Genomic DNA, 18,960 nt, shown 5'->3' on the forward strand with positions numbered 1-18,960 from the left:
TGGTGTGCAGGAGTCCTGGGTTCAATTCCCGGCCAGGGCACACAGGAGAAGCGCCCATCTGCTTCTCCACCCCTCCCCCCTCCTTCCTCTCTGTCTCTTTCTTCCCCTACTGCAGCCAGGGCTCCATTGGAGCAAAGTTGGCCCGGGTGCTGGGGATGGCTCTTTGGCCTCAGCCTCAGGCACTAGAATGGCTCTGGTTGCAACAGAGCAATGCCCCAGATGGGCAGAGCATCGCCCCCTGGTGGGCATGCTGGGTGGATCCTGGTCGGGCGCATGCGGGAGTCTGTCTGACTGCCTCCCTGTTTCTAGCTTCAGAAAAATACAAAAAAACAAAACAAAACAACAACAAAAAAACAAAAACCAACTACTATTTCTGAATATTTATAATCCTCCAAAATACTCTCATACCCTCCAACCTGTTTTTTTCTATAGTTTGATTCATTTTTAATTTGATTCAATAAACTTTGCTAGGATTTTAAGAAGCAAAGGTGGTCAGTACTTACTTTCAATGAATATCTGTCAAATGTAGGAGACAGACACATAAATTAATATGCTCAATTCCAATATGATAAAAGTCTACTGAGAGTGCATTAGGAATGGAAAGGGCATCAATTGCAGTCTGTGGTCAGAGGATGGTGTGTGAAAAGCAGTCTTCCTGGAGGATGTGACCCCTGATATGACCCCGGAGAGATGACTAGGAATCAGCCTGCAACAACGCAGAGGACAGGGAGGGAGAGCCCTGTGGACAGCAGCAGGGGTGGGAGTGTGAAACCAGTACGTGGAAATAGTAAGTTGTTCTAGGCATGGTGTGTGTGTGTGCGTGCATGTGAGAGAGAGAGAGAGAGAGAGAGACAGAGAGAGAGAGAGCGCGCGCACGCACTGAGGGTATTAACCTGGCAACATTAGCATTTTGTGAGTGTTACCCTGGAGACAGTATCGAGAAAACTGGAGGTGAGAAGATGGAAGGGAGGAAGGTTTGTTTTGTAATGATTTGGGGGAAAGCTGGGAGGGCTGGAATCTAGTAGAAGCAGTGAGGAACAGAGACAGAGAAATGTGAAAAAGCTAGGCTGTGCTGGAGCTGGTGATAGCTTAGCTGCCAGGACTGAGAAGATGTTAGGATACGGGCCTCTCGGGGGTCTGACTTGGGTGACTGAGAGCATGAAGATGCCATAAAGGGAATTTAGGATGGAAGAGGATTTATTTTTGGGGTGTACATGTGACATATAGGTGGAAATGTCCATCAGGCAGTGGAAGTGTTAGTGTGGAGGTTGGGGGCGGTGGTTAGGGCTAGAAACATTGATTTGGGTGTTACAGGCAATAGTTAATTTTTTTAAAATATAAATTTTATTTTGTTAAGCCTTCAGTATTATTCATTCCTATACTTAAAAAACAACTAACCACATTCTCAATTTCCATTTTGTTTTGATATAACCTATCATTTCATTCACATCTATACTTGTTGGTCTTAATTTCTTATCATAATAAATTGAGATTTTTTTTCTAGGGAAAAATGTGGTATAACTTAGTTTAGTTAGGTAAAAGTAAATTTAAACCACCTGACCTGTGGTGGCGTGGTGGATAAAGTGTTGACCTGGATTGCTGAGGTTGCCAGTTCAAAAACCCCCAGCTTGCCTGGTCAAGGCCATTATGAGAAGCCATGAGTGGATGCTTCCCACTACTCCCTCCTACCTCTCTCTAAAAATCAAATTGAAGAAAAATAAATTTAAACCTATATTTAAAATACAATGTAAACCCTAAAATTTAAAAGAGTTATTAGCTAGTACCATTCTCCAAAGGTGCTTTGCTTTGCAAATATTGTTCTTTTCTGTATAAACTGTTTTTTGTCAGTTCCTCACTTTCATTGCTCTGACCAGGATCTGAACATTGCATGTGGGAGACTAAGCAGGATCTTTCTTGCATTCTTTTTTTATTTAAGTGAGAGCAGGGGAGACAGAGAGACAGACTCCCACATGTGCCCTACCGGGATCTACCTGGCAAGCTCCCTACTGGGGGATTCTCTGCCTATCTAGGGCTCTTGCTGGGAAAACGAGCTATTTTTAGCCCCTGAGGCAGAGGCTCCATTGAGCCATTCTCAGTGTGTGGGCTCGCTTGCTCAAACCAATCGGGAGGGGAATAGAGAGAGAAGGAGGAGGGGGAGGGGTGGAGAAGCAGATGGGTGCTTCTCCTGTGTGCCCTGACTGGGAATCAAACCTGGAACATCCACATGCTGGGCTAACACTCTACCACTGAGCCAACCGGCTAGAGCATCTTTCTTGCATTCTTTTTTTTTTTTAATATTTTATTTATTGATTTTTTTTAGAGAGAGAGGAGTGAGAGAGAGAGAAGGGGGAGGAGCAGGAAACATCAACTCCCATATGTGCCTTGACCAGGCAAGCCCAAGGTTTCGAACCGGCGACCTCAGTGTTCCAGGTCGACGCTTTATCCCACTGCGCCACCACAGGTCAGGCCATTTCTTGCATTCTTCAATAGGTAGTGCCAGGGTCCCTCCCAACATAGACACACGTTGTATCTCCCTAGCAACCCAGGTTGTCAGTAAGGGTCCTGTTAAAACAGGCTGCACTGTTTGAGATCAAGTCGACCCAAGTTAGACTTTTGAAATACATTACTCAGAGCCTTCTTTGAAGGAATGACATGAGTAAAAAATTTTAATTCAAATAATACAATAGTACTATTTTGAGTGAATTTTATTAGATTATCGTGGCCTTACTGACTTTTTCCCTTAAGAACTACTGGAACATTATAAAATGCTTTTTATCATCCACTTCAATACCATCTTTCCAGAAACTTTACTTTCATTTTTATATACCAGAGACTTAATGTGAAGCAAAATTAAGTAATTTACTTAATAGCCGGAGCCAGAGCCCTGGTCTGTTGAAACTCATTCTGCCCTTTTCACTTCATCATTATTTTTATTTTATTCTATAATTTTATTGAGCTGTGAAGTTGTCTGTATATCCTAGAATAGGAACTTGAATAAAGGAAATCAGTTCATGCCAATTGCATTGCCTTTGGCTGATCACTCTACATTCAACAAATTTTGCATGAATAATTTTGATTCTGGTTAAGGTTTTATTACTTAAACTTTTTAACATGTATTTTGCTTTTGGCATCTTTTATTTACTTATACTGGTTCCACTATTAAAATGAGGAGTTGGGAGAGAATCAAAACCACTTGTGTTTATGGCCCTGGCCGGTTGGCTCAGTGGTAGAGCATTGGCCTGGCGTGCAGGAGTCCTGGGTTCGATTCCCAGCCAGGGCACACAGGAGAGGCGCCCATCTGCTTCTCCACCCCTCCCCCTCTCCTTCCTCTCTGTCTCTCTCTTCCCCTCCCACAGCCAAGGCTCCATTGGAGCAAAGTTGGCCTGGGCGCTGAGGATGGCTCTATTGCTTCTGCCTCAGGCACTAGAATGGCTCTGGTTGCAACAGAGCAATGCCCCAGATGGGCAGAGCATTGCCCCCTGGTGGGCATGCCAGGTGGATCTCAGTTGGGCGCATGAGGGAGTCTGTCTGACTGCCTCCCCGTTTTCAACTTCAGAAAAATACAAAAAAAAAAAAAAATCAAAACCGCCTGTGTTTAAAATGTAGTTGAAAAAGGACTGCCATCTCAATATCCATTATCAAGCCAACTTTCCCCAGTAGGCACCTGGAGTAACAATGTATTAGGCACATTCACTAACAATGCAAGTACTGGCTGCTCAACCCAGTTTTATGAAACTTCCCATTTTTTTCAGTTTTATTTTCCCCTTTTAATAAAAGATAACTTTCCACACATAAAAAAGACACACATTAGTTATTATGAAACTAACACTTTTAAGCACATGATATTTCTGATTTGCTCAAATATATTACAATACCCTATGAATTTATGTGTAGGAAATTTATGGAAATGCTGAGTTGGTGTAACTTAGAATGATATCACATGCATGCAAGTTGTAGGTGGTTGTAAGGACAATGAATTGTTCTCTGAAATCCACAGAATGGTCAGTCATTGCTGTGAAACCAGTGGGCTGTGAATCGCCAGGGTGCGTGTACAAAACATGATTCACTCCTCCCTAAAGCTTCTAGTAACAAAGGGAGTTCCCCTTGTTTTTGTGCAAGACACAGGAAATATGTCTCTCTGATTTGGTCTTTCTCCTTCTTTTTTTCTTTTCTTTCTTTTTTTTTTTTTTGCTAGATGTGAGGGAGAGGCTCTTTTTCTGCCTCTTGTGTCTCTCTGTGTCTCTCTTCCTGTCTCACTCATATTCTCTGTGTGATAGGCACATACTAATATGATGTCTCCTAACCATGAGATCCGGACAGTTAGTGTTTATGGAACTGGCAGTGGAAGCAGATGAGACCCCTTCATTTGGTAAGGGGTGACAACTGTGGGGCATGCTTTATGATGTGTTTCACTTCTGCATAGCTTGGCTACATGGGGCAGAATGATGACATGAACAGGAAGGACAGATATGGAGACAGTTTTGACCACTGCAGTTTGGTGGTAGGGTCTTCTGAACCATCTTACCATGGCCAAAATACAGAGTGCAACAGTATTGGGTGGCTTTTCAGATTCCAGAGCGAGTATTACAAGTACTGTCATGCAACAGAACAATAAATAGAGTTTATGTTGGCATTGGAATTGCCACTTACAAGTATTAAGAATTTGAAACAGTATTTAAGAATGCACTACTACACTGTGGTTAGAACACAGATTTCTGCTGGAGGAGACTTGTTCAGGGGAAACTCCTACAGAGAGTTGAAGACGCTTGAGTTGCTAGGGTGATATTTTTGAATGGGCAGTCTTCCAACAGGCTCAAATCCTATTTAATAGTAAAATGTGTTACCCTATGCCTTTTTGTAGTGTGATATTTTTAAACAGAAAGGGAAGAGGAAATGCTGAGCAACCCACTTTTGGTACAAATTCAGTCTTCTTATAGTGGTCGTAGACTGCATCAGCAATTAGAGGGTCATTTTTGCTGGAGGATAGTAACAGTGGATTTCTCATCAGATATTGTCCTATGGCATAGGAATTTTCACTCTCCACTGCCTTTTGTTGTTTGCGTACTTTCAAAATTATTCTTGATTCAGGTTTATTATTAACTTGAACTCTAGCTTGGACACTAATATCTTGCTGCTCATGTTAAAATGAGAATGGTGATTAGAGAATTTATTTTTGCATTTGTTAATAGAATAGCAAGGCAGTATAATATGAATTGATGACTCTTCACATTTTACCATAACATAAACTGGGCTCATTATCTCCCGGGGATTTATTTCAAATTCATGCCCTAATAAACCATTCTTTCTGATTGTTGCTTTGCTAGCTTTTTTAAAGCTTCTGCATAATGGATAAATATCTAGATAACTATCAGTAATAAATAATTTTTATTTTAAACTTAAAATTTTCTATTGTTTTTATTATTAAATGGAAACTGAAATAGGACTTCCTCTTCAAAATCAATAGTATAAATATTCGTGCTGGGGTTTTTTCTTTGTTTTGGCAAGAACCATTCTGAGGCAACTGTCTTTTTAATATGGTTTCAAAATTAAAATCTATGCGGAGAGATGATAATAAAACAGATTATTGAGGATGCAAAACTACTAGTAGGATTTATTCGCTCTTTGTAATATCTTTCATTTAGAGGACATAAATGTTATCATTGACAGAATTATTCAAAAATGACAATATCTACTTGGGTAATAATTATCTGTTATCAATATTTTGAATTGTTCTAATTTATCTCATTTATGTCCTCTCTTTGCTTCCAAAGTTGTCACGTTTTGTTTAGAGTTGTCATATTAATGTGTGTTGTATCACACAGACTGTGACACTGAAAGGGGAGAGGTGGAGACCAGGAGAAACAGGTGAACAGGGAGAGTCTGAAAGGCGAGATAGATAGCCCTCATTTCCTACACATAAATCAAAGTTGTGTTTGTCCTTCTTCCCCCCTCAATCTTATTTCTTTGATTTTTTTTGGCATTAAAGCTATGTGACTTCTGTACTTACAAATCCACAAACAGGTACACAGAACTGTATCTTAAGTTGGGGATCAGAATATAGTCACTGTAGTTGAGCTGTGAAGTGTCACCTAGAACCCTTGTCCCTTGAGGACTGAGGCACTTTTCTCCAGGTTCTGGGAGTGTCTGAGAGCTCACAGCTGGGCTCATCCTGTCAGAGCAGACTGCCCCCAGCCTTCAGCTGAATAGTTGCCTCTCCCAACCTTACACCACCGCCGCCAGGGCAGCAGCGTACATGCAATGACTGGCCTATTTGGGAACACAAAAGCCCTTATCCCAATTCAGGACAACTCTGTAGGACTTGTACGGTTGGCTGTGACTTTTGTTGTGAGTGCAGCACAGCCCAGCTTCTCCAGCTGCTTTATCTGGCTTTGTTCACTCTTCCATACATATTGAACCCAAGAGCTCTCACCAGTAAAATTCCTGCATGCAAATCCTCATCTCAGAGTCTGGTTCTAGGGAAGTCTTACCTGCAGCAGCTACCAGACTTGGACCATGCTGTATATACTTGGGATTGTGTGTCTTTATAGCACTGTGATACGCCACTAGCTCTGGAATCATAATCAAGATCTCTGGAAATCTAGTCCAGGTACTTCCTGTGAAAAGTAGGTTAATATCTATCTCTTAGAGTTGTTGCCAGAATTTGATAGCACAGTATTCAGTGCCTGGCACAACTGAAGCACTTGTGCAATTGTACCTTTTATTGTGATTACCAGTGAATAACCCACAAATAGTGCACTAGTTCTAACCAATTGGTTATGATGCAGAATGAGTTTTAATGTCGTTTTTATTACAACTTTTATTTTAGTAGAGTATGGAGGTTAATAAAAGATAAATAACCTGCAAATTTAAACAATTTTTCTAATTTGTTAGTCCCCTTTTATCAAGTATGTGGAGAAATTGGGCATAGTTCCATAGAAACATAAAGCAGTTAAAGAGATGAAAATACTGTAAGTTTTATGACTAAAGGTTTAAGGATCTGAAGTTAAGACTGGAAGATTGAAGCATAAGTTGTCTTAAAAGAGGGGAAGGTTTTTGTGGGGGTCCGTTACAGTTATTAGACATGTTTTGTCCATGTTTACAGAGGCTAGAATAAGAAAAGGTGGGCAGGAGGAAGGTAGTTGGGTTTATACCAAGGGAATTTCTCTGTTCTTGGCTAGGACTTTTGTTGTGACTACACCACAATAAAATACAGGAAGGAGCTTGTAGAATATGCACTTTTAAAAAAATCTCCAGAAAAAGATGACATGAAGTCCTGAATCACTAAGATGGTCACCAGAGAATTTCAGAGAACTCTGAACTCTTGGTCCTGTGATTTCAGATTTCAGAAATGATGCTTCCAAGAAACTCAGACACATGTGTTCTGTTTTGCAAATAAAAAAAAAATAACTACGTATATTTGCTCTCTTTATAACTAATTTCTTAGAGTATATTTGAAAATGCCCATATGCACCTATATGTGGTTTTCTGATAGTGAAATAAATATGTTTCACTAAATAGGTGTCTTTATGTACATTTTAAAATCTGATAGCTATAATAATTTTCTATTTCATTGTACGTCATCTCTTTATATTCTATATAAAAATAAATTAAAGCCTACCATTATAGGCCATTTATTTGTATCCAATGTAAATTCTTTTGAGACTCAGATCTTAGGATGACATTGTTAAAATACTAGTGAGTGTTCCATCCCTATGAAGGGCTCTAGAACAGCAGCAAGAAGTCTGGAACTCTGGAGTCGCTCACTTCTTTCAATCAATCAGTTGCTCAGAGATAAGTTGAAAGGATGGATATGGGGCTCGATTTTTACACTTAATGCTCTTTTAAGACTGCTCAGTGTCAGAAGGGAAGAGGAAACCACTAACGAGTTTCTAAATTACTAGTAACTATAATGGATTTTGCATTTTCTCTTTGGCATGTCATGTCAAATAGTAACAGAGACAGGATTTAGGTAAAAGAGCACTGGATTGGAAGCTCATGTCTGGCTCTGGTTCCATTACAGCCGCCAAATGGTTTGTTCTTCTCTCATAAAACTGTGTCTCTGTAGGTCTCCTTGGGATTTCTAGTCCCCACATCTTATCTTAGGTGCTCCTCACACTATAGTTCCTTCTTTCAAAAGAAGTCCAGCAGACCTGAGGGTTCGACCTTTGAGGGTTCAGCCTGGGAGCCCATCACTCATTAACCTAAAGTAGCTCAGCTTTAATTTTTTAGAAAATTATCATACATAGGTAGATAGCCAGAGGTTTTAAGATTTCAATTGATTAAATGGATCCGCTGCTAGAAAAATGAGTTTTAAAGGTATCCCTTCTAGTTCCCATGTTTTCAGTATTCTCCCCAATGTTTCATTTCATTCCTATTTCATTCCTTCTGTTTCTGCCAAGCTAAAACTCTTCAGACGGTTCTATGTCCCATGAGGAAAAACCTTGCCTTATACTCCAGACCTCCCTGCCTACCGTGTGGGCTGTGGTGGTCCCAGTGTTCTAACTCAAGATTATCTTGATATGGTAATTGAATACCATGCCTGACACTGGGCACGCTGCCACAAGCCACTCACTCAGTTGAGCTCCCTCTCTGATTTTTCTCAGCATTGTTCTTAAGCTTCTTTCTACTCAGCTACCTAAGCCATTCTCTTCAGCACACCTCAAAACACATTACCATCCTCCAAAGAGCCTTTCTTGGTTATTCCAGTCTATATTGACCTGCCTCTCTGAATTCTTTTATGTGTTTGGATATTTATACTAGTCTACGTTACATTTTACCCAGATGACAAGGGTGTTTTGTAGGCTGTGTAAACGGAGTTATTGTCGCCTCCTGGGGGGGCATTGGGGAGTACTACAGCAGTGACAGTGACCACCACCCACCTAGGGAAATATAGGTGCTCGAATCATCCCCAAATGTAAATTTTCAGTGTAATATATACATTGAGACAGGAAGGTGAATGTATTTTGGAAATAAATTTCATTATCATGGATGGAAATACAGTAAAAATGTTCTAGTCCTCATGCTACCTTAAGTTGCAAGCTCAGAGTACTTGCTGCCGATCAAATGATACAGGTTTAAGCCTAATGCTGCCTCTCACTTTGGGTTTTTCAACCAGTCATTTATTCTCTATGATTTTCTTTTTATTAACTGTGACAAGACTCCTATTCTTCGTTCTTTGCATGTTACAAGGCACTCTTGCGTGTTGTTTAATTTTAGCTTCACAGTGACCCATGGGGTAACTACACTGCTCACAAAAATGAGGGGATATTTTATAGCTTTATATTCATTTTCAAATATCTCCTCATTTTTGTGAGCAGTATAGTATAAGCTAGTATCTGTCAAACAAGAAAACTGAGCTTGGAGTCATGCCCCAAATCTTAAATGTGTTGATTCAAAAGCAGGAACTAAAACGCAAATCTTTTGGCTTTTAATTTAGTGCCCTGCACACATCACTAAAAGTGTGTGCCATCCGCAGTTTAGCAGCATGGGCCTCAGCTGGCACTGGAAGAAATGCAGATGCTCAGGCTCTGCCCCTGCCCTGCTCCAGCAGACTTTGCATTTTAACAATGCCCGGGGATATCTGTGCACTTTAAATGTGCAGCAGTTTTGTAACTTAAGGACAGTGTAAGCCTCTGAGATACAAACATAAAAGGTTTATTTTTTATTCTATCACACTGCCATTACCTCTCTCTCAAGTCCCAGCCCCTTTGAAGAGGTCTCTAGCTGATCTGATAGATACCTTTTTGTTACTTCCAGGTTTTTAAAAGTTTAATATTATATAATCTAGTCCACTTTTGAAACTTCAAACTCACGTGGAAGTAAAAGTCCACAGCCCTGCTGTGGCCTTCAGAAATGTTTCCTATTCATCAACCTGTTCTTCAACCACATGAACCACTTCTAAACTCTGACTCTCGGTGATGTATCCTGATGATGGTCGTTTTTCAGAATGAGAAATTCAGTTGCCCCTATTCAGTCTTCAGTGAAGCTCAGACCATGTGTTCTGAGTTGGTAAAAGCCAAGCACTCATACCCAACATCAAATAACTAAGAAATTTCAGTCTTACTGTATTTCACCAGGTTATTGGCCCAGGATGACATAATGATTGTATTTGGCAGAACCTGAATTTGAAGTATGAGACTATATTTTATTAGGGAGAGACATTTGTTAGCCTGTTGTTCTTGATTTTTATTTAAAATTTTTAATATTCTTTGGCTAGGGAGCCAAGAGTTAGATCTACTGAACCGTGAGCCAGATGACTGCCTTAGATGTCCAAGAGGAGCCCCGTTAGAGTTCCCGGGGCTGTGTTCATTAGAATTTTAGGGGCCTGTATCACCGGTTCTGGCTGTATTTATATCAAATGTCTGACTCCGTGTCTTCGTCCTGTAATGAAGTTTTGTTTTGGCTCCCCTGCTCTGTCCTCCATGTTTTGTTTGTCTTCACTTTAATGTGACAACAAATGGCAGCTTTTGTCCTTATTTCTGGTTAGCAGACTTTGTAAATAATCATTAGCAGATTCACTTTCCTACTATTGCTTTGCAATTTGTTATTTTAAAATATAATCTAGTGAAAAATAACTCCCAATTCTTGCTTAAATACATCTGAGTTGTTAACCTTGATTTTAGAGGTTGTGAACCAAACAGGAGTGATTTTTGAAGACTGTTTTCGTAGGATACATTATTCTGAAAAGGCCCAGGCTCTGTGTGTGTGCGCACGCGTGTGTTTGCGTGTGTGTGTGTGCGTGCGTGTGTGTGCGCGCGCGTGTGTTTGCGTGTGTGTGCGTGTGTGCGTGCGTGTGTGTGTGTGTGTGTGTGTGTGTTGGGGGGAGGGCTTGTAGCTCGGCAGAACTAGTGAGTAAATGCAAAGGCTATCTCCAGAGCCATCAGAAAGGGCGTTGTGCTAGGCAGTATATCCACAGTCCCACCATACCTTCACAGGGCACTGTGAGGCAGGTATAATTATATGTGTCCATCTTACAAGCTGGGAACCAGAGTGAAGAAAAGTTAGTGATCTGCTCCAATTCACAAAGGGTGTAAATGAAGGAGCCATGTCAGAAGTTGTTGAAGAGTGAGTGTTTCACAGTGTTCTTCTGGTGGTTCTGTACAAGTTGACAGTGAGTAGTTTTGGAGTAATTACCTTTAGAAAGTCAATATGCTCTTTACTTTGGTAGGTTACCTTGTTAAGAAAAAGTATTAATAGGCCTGGACTACTCAGAGCAGAACCTGCCTTTCCTGCCGTCATTTGACCCTGAGTCTGGGTGCTGGCACTTAGATGCCAGGGGATTGACCGGGTATTTCTTTGAATTGCCCTTTCAGTTAGTGTTTTCTTTATTGGAGAATCTACCAAACTCTGTCATTATCTTTCTCTAAAGAGTTGTCCCACCTTCAGGAAGGCTCTGCTTGCAGGGATGTGTTCCTTTGCCCTCCTCTGGAGAACACAGCTGATAGGTCCGCACCACACAATTAGCGTGGTTGGCACCCTCTGCAGCCTCCCAGGCTTTCCTGAATGTCAGCAGGAAATTCACACTCCATTTACGCACTCCTTTTCTAAACTTGCTAGTCAGGCAGCTCATCTGTGTGCTGTGAGTCTCTTTCTTCATTGTTGCATAAAATTCTGTTTCTTCGTACTCAGTGTGGCCGCTGTGGACAGAGGACTCCCCCGCCTCACCGCACCAGCAGCCAGGTACCTTCCTGCCTTGGGTAATTGGGGGATTGTCCCAAAGTCACAGAGCCACATGTTAAGAGAGCCTGAAGCAACTCTTTACCAGCCTCTTAAAAATTTTTTGCCAAAATTTAAAACACTATTTGCCTTTGGACACAAAACAAAGACCTGTTTTTGGAACCGAGTAACACTTATATTTGGAAAGATGTAGTTAGAATTCCTGTTCAGTTTATCACATGATTTAGGCTTTGTGACTAAAAAAAGAAAAAAAACCAAGGTGTCTTTAAATAATATTGATTTCCTCCCTGAGTATAAAAGTGGTACATTGTCATTACAGGTAATTTATAAAATGAGTAAAAATGTGACAAGAATAAGTTAACAAGTAAAATGATTTTCATTTTTGATGCATATTTGTTATATTCACACACACATATAGATACACACAATGTTTGTTACAAAGCATTTTTAATGACATTAGTCCTTGAGACTTTCATGCCAACCATTTTTGCCTTTTTAACTCTTTCGTTTTATTTTTAAAATGGAGTATTACACAGTATATACATAAGAGAGGGAAAATAACTCATTGTTAAAGAGCAGTTACTATGGAAATACACTGCCTAGATTCTGCTGTTGGCTCTGTCATTTGCTAGTCTGGAACGTTGGGAAAGTTACTAATCTTTTTATGCCTCAGTTTTCCCATATATAAAATGGGAATAAAATAGTACTTACATCATTCATAGCATTATTGTTAGAGTTAAATAATAAATGGTTAGCTATTATTATTTTTAAAAATGAGTATAACATAGAAGAATAAAAACAAATACAACCAACATAGGAAATTAATATTATTGCCTGACCAGGCAGTGGTGCAGTAGATAGAGTATCGGATTGGGACACAGAGGACCCAGTTTTGAAACCCCAAGGTTGCCAGCTTGAGTGTGGGCTCAGCCGGCTTGAGTGGGGGATTATAGACATGACCCCATGTTCACTGGCTTGAGCCCAAAGGTCACTGGCTTGAAACCCAAGGTTGCTGGCTTGAGTAAGGGGTCACTCGCTCTGCTGTAGCCCCTGGTCAAGGCACATATGAGAAAGCAATCAGTGAACAACTAAGGTGCTGCAACAAAGAATTGATGCTTCTCATCTCTCTCCCTTCCTGCCTTTCTGCCCCTATCTGTCCTTCTCTCTGACTCTCTGTCTCTGTTAAAAAATATATATGTATTATTTTGCTTGTGTTTTATTCCTTGATCACACCCCAAGGGTAAACATTACCCTAAATCATTGTTCAGCTTTACATATGTTGAACCTCATATAATTAATGTCATACTAATTTTTACATAACATTATGTTTGTGAGATATTTTCATGGTGATTTGTTTCCATGGCAATAGTATATTTTACAGATTTTTATCCCATTGGGTTGTTTCTAAATTTTGTATGATTACAAGCAATGCTGCTATGAACATGTCTCTTAGTGCACATGTGAAATTTGTTCCTGCTGTTCTTTTGCAATTCATTTTTTATAAAGGACTCTAGAAGGGTTGACGTATATGTGTATCTTCAGCTTTACTAGCTAATGAATTATTTTCCATAAATGATGTAGTGGTAAGTGTATCCTTAAACCAGGATATGTAAGAGATGAAAAGTTGGTAGGCAATTTAATTTTTGCTCTGTGTAGACGATATGCCTTTTCACTTTGATTGCTTTTAATATATACTGCTCACAAAAATTAGGGGATATTTTATCGCTTCATATTCATTTTGAAATATCCCCTAATTTTTGTGAGCGGTATATACACTGTATGATCTTGTCATTGGAGATCTGTAGTTTCATTATAATATGCTGGGTGGTATTTGTTGCTATTCATCTTGGTATATACCACATTTTCTATGTCAATGAATTCATATCTTTCATCAAATCTGAAAAATTGGGCCCTGGCCGGTTGGCTCAGTGGTAGAGCATTGGCCTGGCGTGCAGAAGTCCTGGGTTCGATTCCCGGCCAGGGCACACAGGAGAGGCGCCCATCTGCTTCTCCACCCTACCCCCTCTCCTTCCTCTCTGTCTCTCTCTTCCCCTCCCGCAGCTAAGGCTCCATTGGAGCAAAGATGGCCTGGGCGCTGGGGATGGCTCTGTGGCCTCTGCCTCAGGCGCTAGAGTGGCTCTGGTCGCAACATAGCGATGCCCAGGATGGGCAGAGCATCGCCCCCTGGTGGGCAGAGCGTTGTCCTTGGTGGGCATGCCGGGTGGATCCCGGTCGGGCGCATGCGGGAGTCTGTCTGACTGTCTCTCCCCCTTTCCAGCTTCAGAAAAATCCAAAAAAAAATCTGAAAAATTGCAGCCAGTACTTCTTTGAACATTGCCTCACCTCCACTCTTGCCCTTTGAAACTCTAACTAGACTTACTTAGACCTTCTCATTTTATTTTATTTTTTATTGAATTTATTGGGGTGACATTGGTTAATTAAATTATATGGGTTTCAAGTGTACAATTCTATAATATATCATCTGTGTACTGTATTCTTTGTTCACCACCCACCTCAAGCCAAGTCCCCTTCTATCACCATTTATCCCCCTTTACCCTCTTCTACCTCCCCCCCTCTTTCCCTCTGGTAATCACCACACTGTTGTCTGTGTCTATGGATTTTCTTTTTTTGCTTAATCCCTTCACCTTTTTTACCCAGCCCCTCAACCCCTCTCCCCTCTGACAGCTGTGTCTGTTTTACTTATCTGTGAGTCTGTTTCTATGTTGTTTGTTTGTTTATTTTCTTAATTAGATTCTACATGTAAGTGAAATCATATGGTACTTGTCTTTCTCTGACTGGCTTATTTCACTTAGCATAACACTCTCCAAGTCCATTCATGCTGTTGCAAAAGGTAAGATTTCCTTCTTTTTTACAGCTTTTTTACTACTCATCTATTGATATGGGCTCTCGGGTTGCTTCCATAGCTTGGCTATTGTAAGTAACACTGCAGTGAACATAGGGGTGCATATGTTCTTTTGATTAGTGTTTCAGGTTTTTTTGGATATATTCCCAGAAGTAGTATTGCTGGGTTACAAGCAGTTCCATTTTTAATTTTTTGAGGTAACTTTATACTGTTTTCTACAGTGGCTGCACTAATTAGCATTCCTACCAACAGTGCAGGAAGGTTCCCTTTTCTCCACATCCTCACCAGCACTTGTTGTTTGTTGATTTATAATGAAAGTCATTCTGACAGGTGTGAGGTGATAGCTCACTGTGGTTTTAATTTGCATTTCTCTGATGATTAATGATGTTGAATATATTTTCATACATCTGAGGGCCATCTGTATGTCCTTTTTTGGGGAAGTGTCTATTCAGGACCTTTGCCCACTTTTTAAATTAGATTGTTTGTGTTTTTGCCCTGGCTGATTGGCTCAGCAGTAGAGCGTCGGCCTAGCGTGCAGAGGACCCGGGTTCGATTCCCGGCCAGGGCACACAGGAGAAGCACCCATTTGCTTCTCCACCCCTCCGCCGTGCTTTCCTCTCTGTCTCTCTCTTCCCCTCCCGCAGCCAAGGCCCCATTGGAGCAAAAATGGCCCGGGCGCTGGGGATGGCTCTGTGGCCTCTGCCTCAGGCGCTAGAGTGGCTCTGGTCGCAACATGGCGACGCCCAGGATGGGCAGAGCATCGCCCCCTGGTGGGCAGAGCGTTGCCCCATGGTGGGCGTGCCGGGTGGATCCCAGTCGGGCGCATGCGGGAGTCTGTCTGACTGTCTCTCCCTGTTTCCAGCTTCAGAAAAATGAAAAAATAAATAAATAAATAAATAAATAAATAAATAAATAGATTGTTTGTGTTTTTGGTGTTGAGTTTTATAAGTTCTTTATAAATTTTGGATATTAACCCCTTATCAGATATGTCATTGGCAAATACATCCTCCCATTCAGTGGGTTGCCTTTTCATTTTGTTGATGGTTTCCTTTGCTGTACAAAAAATTTTTAGTTTGATATAGTTTCATTTTCTAAATTTTTTCTTTTGTTTCACTAGCCCAACTAGATATATCAGAAAAAAAATATTGCTATGAGAAATGTCCAAGATTTTATTGCCTAGGTTTTCTTCTAGGATTTTTATGGATTCAAGTATCAAGTATAACATTTAAGTCTTTAATTTATTTTTAGTTTATTCTTATGTATTGTGTAGGAAGGTAATCTAGTATCATTTTTTTGCACATTTCTTTCCAATATTCCCAATACCATTTATTGAATAGACTATTTTATACCATTGTTTGTTTTTGCCTCCTTTTTCAAATATTAATTGACCATGAAGGTGTGAGTTTATTTCTGGGCTTCCCATTCAATTCCATTGATCTGTGTGTCTGTTTTAATGCCAGTACTATGCAGTTTTGATTACTGTGACCTTGCAGTATAATTTGAGATCAGATAGTATGATTCCTTCAACTTCATTCTTCTTTCTCAAAATTGCTGTGGCCATTCTGGGTCTTTTGTAGTTCCATATAAATTTTTGGAATATTTATCCTAGTTCTGTGAAATATGCCATTGATATCTTTATAAGAATTGCATTGACATTATAGATTGCTTTGTGGTGGCGGAGTCATCAGGAGGTGGCCAGAGAGTTTATTAACCTCCAACAGACTAATATCTGACTGTGTGAACAGAGGATTGTGCACCAGTGGGCCATGTGAGGGAAGAGTGTTTCTTGTCCTAGAGCTCCACAACTCAGTGTATCCCAGATTATGCCCAGAGCATGATCTCAGCAGGGCTGGGCCACCAAGAATAAGGAGCATGGGGCTAGTGGATCTCCCATGAAGGAGAGGTGCTTGTTGGGCTTGGAGGATGGTGGCAGGAGTGGCCTCTGCTTCAGAGCCACATAACTGAGTCTGTGTCAGATTCTATCCAAACTATAGCAGGACAAAACCACCAAGAATCACGAGATTGAGGCCACCATGTCCCTCGAGCATGGAGCTAGCAGGTTTCCCTTGAGGGTGAGGCACCAGCCAGGTTCACAGGATAGGAAGAGAAACGGTCTCCACCCCAAAATCACACAACTCAGTCGGTGACACTCCCTGAGTCTGCCAAGACCTCTGAACCCTGACGTAGGCAGCTGACACTTCAGCAGAGCACAAACTCTGAAAGGGGGGGCTACCAGGAGTCTTGAGGGTGAAGCCATTGCTTTCCCTCAGGCTGATACCATTTGGAGGGGAGTACTCCACCCAAGGAAGATGGTGTCTGTGGTGGGTGAGAGGGCCTCAGCTCAGATATCCTGGCAACTGTCCTTTCAGCTCTCTCCCCAGAGCCACAATTCCCAGTCTCTCCTCACATGACTCTAGTCTGCTCCACCCACCCTCCACCAGAGCCCAGGTGAGTGGCCGTGGATAAGATTTTGTGTATTGGCCCTTTAAGAGGGCACCTGTGTCTCTAGAAGACTCTTGGTTTCTCTGTGGCAGGCAGAATCCCCTCCCGTTTTCACAGCCAAATGTAATGTGGATGCCTCTTCCTTGTTATGATACTCTGGTCTGGGAAGTCTTTCTTGGGGTTGAGACCTGATGCTTCTAAAGGGGAATCCCCCACGCTGGGATATTCCTCCAGTATCTCAACTGCCACCAGTGAGAGCAGGGCTAGCTTTTTTTCTCATCTCTCCCCTTCCTACCAGTCTCAGTGTGGCTTCTTCTATAAAACCTTGATTATAAGAGAACTTCAGCTAACCTTCTGTTGGTTATTCAGGTCGAATGTTCTGTATTTTAGCTGTCATTCTTGTTTGGTCCTGGGAAAAGGTTAGAGTAATGTCCACCTACTCTATCACCATCTTGGATCTCTCATTTAATTTTCTATTACTTTACCACTCTTTCATATTTTTCTTCTACTTGTGCTATACTATAGATTGTTTAGTTCTATTTTATTCCTAAAACTAATATCTTCAGCTGTGTCTAATATGTTTATTATATATTGAGTTTATAATTTTTTAAAGTTAAATAGTTATATTTTTTATTTTTATAAGTTTCATTTGACTTGGAGTGGTGAATACACAATATAACATACAGATGATGTATTATAGACTAGTATAGCTAAAACCTATAGGTATAATTTCATTAACCAATGTCACCCTAATAAATTCAATTAAAAAAAAAGTTTCATTTATTGTTTTGTAAATCTGCCTGGTCACTTTTATAACAATATATCCTTTGCAATTAAAATTTCTCATTGTGATAAATATGTATAAGAAAAAATTTATCATCTTAACCATTCTGAAGTGTACAGTTCAGTTAATTACATTCACATTGCTGTGCAACACATCTTAGAGCTCTTTTCTTCCTGCAAAGCTGAAACTCTGTCCTTTAAACAACTCCATTTCCCCTAGCCTCTTGCAACCACTTTCTGTCTCTATTAATTTGACTCTTCTAGATGTCTCAGATAAGTGGAATCATATATTATCTCTCTTTTGTGACTTACTTATTTCACTTAACATGATGTCCTCAAGATTCATCAATGCTGTAGCGTGTGTCAGGATCTCCTTCCTTTTTAAAGGAGAATAATATTCCATTGGATGTTTCTTTGTGATTTTTTTTAGTACCATACTTTAAAACTATTTCAGATATAATAATTTTCATTAGTATCTGATCATTGTAACATTTGAAGTTCTTAAGTATCTAGATCTGTTATTGTTCTATTGTTACTGTTCTATTTTCCTTCACGGTGGCCTGTTTTCCTAAGTGTTTGGTAATACTGTTTATGAGATTATAATAGTGTGGACTTACTACCTGTGAATCCTGAGACCTAGCTCAAGAAAGATTTTCATTTGGTTCTGTCAACACCATGTCTACCAGCCAAGATCCACATTAGCCTTTCAGGCACAATGTTGGAATCTGAGGTGCAGCCCCACCTTGATCACTCCCAAGGGAGTCTCTGTGTGTGAGGCAGCACCAATCTGCTTTCAGCTGGAACCATCAGTTCTTAATTGCAATATCTTAGTTGTTCATTGATTGTTTTCTCATATGTGCCTTGACGGGGGGACTCCAGCAGAGTGAGTGACCCCTTGCTCAAGCCAGTGACCCTGACTCAAGCCAGTGACCTTGGGCTTAAGCCAGTGACCATGGGGTCATGTTTATGATCCCATGCTCAAGCTGGCGACCCTGTGCTCAAAACTGCTGAGCCTACACTCAAGCCAGATGAGCCCGCACTCAAGCCAGTAACCTCAGGGTTTCAAACCTGAGCATCCCATTCCAATTCTCTATCCACTGTGTCACCTCCTGGTCAGGCCTTCTTCTCTATTCTTTTCCATGATACTCCTTCCTTTTGTTTTGTAATCATTCTTTCTCCCTCACTTTTCATGTTTT

General features: G+C 40.7%; 1 protein-coding gene across 9 annotated transcripts in view; it reads left to right on the plus strand.

Moving 5' to 3' along the window:
* The window catches only part of NRCAM (neuronal cell adhesion molecule), a 392,315-nt gene that overhangs the window by 93,114 nt on the left and 280,241 nt on the right, over nucleotides 1-18,960 (plus strand). The gene's annotated exons all lie outside the window — the stretch shown is intronic.

The sequence above is a fragment of the Saccopteryx bilineata genome, chromosome 4 (genome assembly GCF_036850765.1).
Source record: "Saccopteryx bilineata isolate mSacBil1 chromosome 4, mSacBil1_pri_phased_curated, whole genome shotgun sequence".
Lineage (NCBI taxonomy): Eukaryota > Metazoa > Chordata > Mammalia > Chiroptera > Emballonuridae > Saccopteryx > Saccopteryx bilineata.